Consider the following 5,997-nt stretch of genomic DNA (forward strand, 5'->3'; position numbering starts at 1 on the left):
CCGCTCTGCTCCCGGAAAACACACATGTGAATGGTGTTGTTTGCGTGAGCATGGCCGACAAGGTGTTGGCTGATTTTTGCGTAACTATTATTTTACCCAATAAAAAGTATACAATGTATATATTGTTATTTCCTTCCAAATCATTTCACTATTCATCTATGCATCTATATGGCATAATTGCAGAGTTACTTTAGGGTCGAGGAGGGGACGGAGGAGGCGGCCAAGAAGAACCACGTGAAAGAGTGCAAGAGTTTATTGAATAACACGAGGCACGAGCTGCGTGTTCAGGCTATTCGAGATTGGTACGCCAAGCAAGGGGAGCCAAAGACAAAGACTGAATGTCGAAAGATTTACCTTGATAAGACCGAGTACATGGAGGTACGTACATTCTAAAGATCAATTCTTTAATAGTTTTGTTAGGGCTAGTATGGATGGCATATGGATGGATGCTCCACGGACTGTACTCATGTAGTCTTAGATGAACTTTGTAATGCACTTGTATTTGCGGATGCACTTGTGATGCTTTGTAATACTTTGTGATCTTGTTTGCACTTTAATTACATATATTCGTGTTGTTTGCACTTTGTGATGCACTTGCATGGTGCTGTTTGCACATTGTGATGCACTTGTGGTGCTGTTTAGGGCCTGGGGGAAAATATATATATTGTTGTTTGTGTCTATGTTTTGCAAATGCAGGGAATTAACAGAAAACAAATATGAAAATAAAGCAGAGAGGGTCTTTGCCTACAGCTTACTAACGGCAAAGGCTTCGTCGTCGGTGCACTGACGGCAAAGAAGGACACGTGGCGACAGCCTGTGTAACCTGGCAACTCTGGGAATACCAAATTTTCCCAGATTTTCGGCTTTGCCTTCAGCTGTGCTTCGGCTATCGGCAAAGAGGGGACCCAGGGGACCCAGGTTTTTGGCGTTGCCGTTAGCTTTGCTCCGGCTGTGGGCAAAGCCTGCCGTTAACCTTCTAACGGGGCTCGGCCTACGCCGTTGCCGCCATTGCTCTTTGTCGTCAGCCCATGCCACAAAGCTGATGGCAAAGTCTTTGCCGTCGGTCGATTTTCACCTGACGGCAAAGAAGGTGATTGCCGATAAAATTGTGGCTGGCTCCTTTGCCGACCGCACACTGACGGCAAAGCCTTTGTCGTCCGTTAAACTGTCCGTTGCCATTATCTCTGGCTGTCGGCAAACCAGCAGATTCCAGTAGTGTATGTCTAACTCATAACCAGAATTTCACCAAGATCACAAGTTAACCACATAAGCAAGTGACACATAGGTCTCACGGTAAACTAATATCAATGGCATAATCAGCTAGCGAGCAAATAATAATGAGTTTCAGATACCAACAATTCAATCAAAACAAGCATGAAGCAATATGAATAGATGGTATCTCGCTAGCTCTTTCTGAGACCGCAAAACATAAATGCACGGCACTTTCAAAGATCAAGGGCTGACTAAACATTGTAATTCATAGCAACAAAGATCCAGTCATAGTCATACTCAATATCAATCAAAAGAAAAGCATAAAAATGACAGAGGTGCTCCCTAATTGGTGCTTATATAAGAAGAGGATGACTCAACAGGAAAATAAATAGACAGGCCCTTCGCAGAGGGAAGCATTGATTTGCAGAGGTGCCAGAGCTCAAGCTTTGAAAACAGAGATAATAATTTTGGGTGGAATGCTTTCATTGTCAACGCAATGACCAAGATTTCTCAATATATTCCATGCTACTCATGCTATAGGTGGTTCCCAAATAGAAAAGTAAAGTTTTAACTCCCCCACCAACAATCAATCACACTCCACGGCTAGCCGAATCCTCGGGTACCGTCCATACTAACATCAATCCGGGGGGAGTCTTGTTTTACAGTTATGTTTTCGATTTAAGCGTGGAACTGGGCATTCCAATTACCGGCCCTTTTCTCGTGAATGACAGTGAATAAACACATGTCGAGGATAACACGCCTAACATGGAAGATACCAATAGCCCCCTGTCACCACATGAGCGGTTCGGGCATGCAAAACGGATTATTTCTTGAAGGTTTAGAGAATGGCACATGCAAATTTACTTGGAACGATGGGTAGATACCGCAAATAGGTAGGTATGGTGGAATCTCATGGAAAAACTTTTTGGTTTATGGAAGTGGATGCACAAGCAGTATTACGCTTAGTACAAGTCAAGGCTAGCAAAAGACCGGGAAGCGACCAACTAGAGAGTGACAACAGTCATCAAGATGCAATGAGTTTGACTAACATTGAGTGCAAGCATGAGAAGGATATAAATCACCATGAACACGAACATCATAGAGGCTATTTTGATTTTGTTTCAACTACATGCATGAACATGCGCCAAGTCAAGCCACTTGAATCATTCGAAGGAGAATACCATCCTATCATACTACATCATAGTCATCTCAAAATCTATGTTGGCATTCAAGACAAACCATTATAAGCTCCTAGCTAATTAAGCATGGCATCAGAAACTATGATCTCTAAGTTGTCATTGCAAACATGGTTCTCTCTCAACAAAGCTGAATCTGGGACGACAAGCTAGTCATATTTACAAAAACAAAAAAGATAGAGTTCATACCAGCTTTTCCAGTCTCATTCACTTCATCATATATCATCATTATTGCCATTCACTTGCACGATCGAACGATGTGAACAATAATAAGAGTGCTTGTGCATTGGACTAAGCTGAATCTGCACGCAAACACAAATGAGAAGATAAAGTAATATGGCTCTTTAACAAATGAACAGGTATGCATGCGAGAGCCACTAAACTTTGTAACCATGGTCTTCTACCTCGACTCAAAGAAAAAGAAAACTATTTGCATGGGAAAGCTCCCAACAAGCAAAAGAAGAAAGGAAAATCTTTTTGGGTTTTCTCAAAAGGACACAAAACAAGAAAACAAGAAAACGAAAATAAACTAGCATGGATGATAAAGTGGCAAAGTGTGAACACCGACTAACAAAGTGAAAGCATAAGCATGAATGTAAAGTTGGTGCAAACACGTACTCCCCCAAGCTTAGGCTTTTGGCCTAGCTTGGTCTACTCCCAAGGACGGTCCTGGCGAAACCCAAAATCATAATCGGGGTTCTTTTCTCCGGGATGCTAAAACAGAAAACAGGAAAAACTAAACTAAATCTATCATTTTCCTTCTAAGCAACAGAAAGTGAAAGCTTAAAACAGAGGTATGTGACTCCTTGATTCATCCATTTCATGGTCATCGAAAGAAATCCGTCAATGGGGTTGATCAAATCCTCATGACAAAAATAATTTGAATCGCAAAAGGAAACGGAGAATTGTCGAATAGCCACTAAGTCACCTCAATGGGGATACGAATCTCCCCAACAAGCAGATCATACTTCATCTTAACACGAGGAATAGGGCATTCAAAGCTCCCAATAAGAATCGATGAAGTTTTTTCGATGGTATTGATGCAATGTACTTGATATCGTTTCTTCGGAAAGTGCACTGTATGCTCATTACCGTTGACATGGAAGGTGACATTGCCTTTGCTGCACTCTATAACAGCCCTTGCGGTGTTTAAGAATGGTCTTCCAAGAATGATCGCCATGGCATCATCCTCAGGAATATCCAGGATAACAAAGTGCGTTAAGACAGTAACGTTAGCAACCACAACAGGCACATACTCGCAAATGCCGACAGGGAAAGCAGTTGATTTGTTGGCCATTTGCAGAGAAATTTTAGTGGGTGTCAACTTATCCGGTTCAAGTCTATGATAAAGAGAGAGAGGCATAACACTAACACCGGCTCCAAGGTCACATAAGGCAGTTCTTACGTAGTTTCCTTTAATGGAGCAAGGTATAGTGGGCACTCCAGGATCACCAAGTTTCTTAGGAGTTCCACCCTTGAAAGTGTAATTGGCGAGCATGGTGGAGATCTCAAGATCTGGTGTCTTCCGTTTATTAGTCACGATATCTTTCATGTACTTGGCATATGGAGACATTTTGAGCATATCAATTAACCGCATCTGCAGAAAGACGGGTCTCAACATTTCAATGAAGTGCTCAAAATCCTCATCATCCTTTTTCTTGGATGGCTTAGGAGGAAAGGGCATAGGTCTCTGAACCCATGGCTCCCTTTCTTTACCATGCTTCCTAGCAGTGAAGTCATTCCTATCATATCTCTTAGGTTGTGGGTTATCAGGATTAACTGTAGGTTCAATCTCCACATCCTTATCATTGCTAGGTTGAGCATTATTATGAACATCGTTGTCCATATTGTCACCAGGTTCATGATCATCACCAGATTGTGTTTCTGCATCAGACGCAGAAATATCATTTGGTTCTTCAGGTGTGACAGTATTTGGTGAACTGACATGTAGGTTTCTATCATCCTTCTTCTTCTTAGGATGACTGGGTGTATCAGCATTAATTCCTTGAGAATCTTGATCAATTCTCTTAGGATGGCCTTCAGGATACAAAGGTTCCTGAGTCATTTTGCCTGCTGTAGTAATGACTCTGACAGAGTTGTCATTTAATTCATTGAGCAAGTCATTCTGAGCTTTAAGTACTTGTTCTACCTGAGTAGTAATCATAGAGGCATGTTTACTGAGAAGCTTCAGATCATTGACATTTCTGTCTACACAAGCACTTAAATGACTAAGCATGCGAGTACTTTGTTCCAATTGTTTGCCAACATAATCATTGAAACTCTGTTGTTTGGCAACAAAGTTGTCAAATTCATCAAAGCATAGGCTAGCAGGTTTGTCAAAAGGAATATCACTCTCATTGAATCTACGCATAGAATTCACCTCTACTACTTGTATCGGGTTATCGAGACCATGGATCTCTTCGATAGGTGGTAGATTTTTGACTTCTTCAGATCTAATGCCTTTCTCTTGCATAGATTTCTTGGCTTCTTGCATATCTTCGGGACTGAGGAATAGAATACCACTTTTCTTAGGAGTTGGCTTAGGAGGTGGTTCAGGAATAGTCCAAGCATTATCGTTGATCAAGATGTTATTCAGTAGGATCTTAGCTTGTTCTACAGTTCGTTCCCTAAAAACACAACTGGCACAACTATCTAGGTGGTCTCTAGAAGCATCAGTAAGTCCGTTATAGAAGATATCAAGTATCTCGTTCTTCTTAAGAGGGTGATCAAGCAAAGCATTATGTAGTTGGATGAGCCTCCCCCAAGCTTGTGGGAGACTCTCTTCTTTGAGTTGAGCAAAGTTGTATATTTCCTGCAAGGCAGCTTGCTTCTTATGGGCAGGGAAATATTTCTCACAGAAGTAATTGACCATATCCTAGGGACTACTCACACATCCAGGAGCAAGAGAAGTGAACCAGGCTTTAGCGTCATCCTTTAGAGAGAAAGGAAATAGCTTAAGGATATAGTAGTAGCGGATCTTCTCCTTACTAGTGAAAAGGGTGGCTATATCGTGTAGTTTGGTAAGATGGGCTACGACCGTCTTAGACTCATAACCGTGGAAAGGATCAGATTCGACTAGAGAGATTATCTCAGGGTCGACAGAGAATTCATAATCCTCCTCGGTGATAAAGATAGGTGAAGTGGCAAACTTCGGGTCGTATTTCATCCTAGCTTTCAGAGATTTTTCCTTCCACTTGAGAAGTAATTTCTCAGCGTCATAGGCATCCTTACACGCAAGAAAATCCTCATCTATCTCTCCCTCCATAACATAACCCTCAGGTATATCAGGCAAATAATATCTAGGAGAGCTAGATCTAGGAGGAGCAAAAGCAGGTTCTATCTCAATAGTATCAGTAGTTTTAGAAGCATCACGAGCATTGGCAGTAAATCTAGCAATATGAGCATCATGGAATACCCCTAGTGGCATATCAGGCAAAGTAGCATCTCTAGCAGTATCAAGCATAGCATCATCAGGCAAAATAGCATCTCTAGCATCATCAGGCAAAGCAATATCAAGCATAGCATCATCGGGCAAAATAGCATCTCTAGCATCATCAGGCAAAGCAGTATAAAGCATAGCATCTCTATC

Source organism: Hordeum vulgare, chromosome 6H (genome assembly GCF_904849725.1).
Source record: "Hordeum vulgare subsp. vulgare chromosome 6H, MorexV3_pseudomolecules_assembly, whole genome shotgun sequence".
NCBI lineage: Eukaryota > Viridiplantae > Streptophyta > Magnoliopsida > Poales > Poaceae > Hordeum > Hordeum vulgare.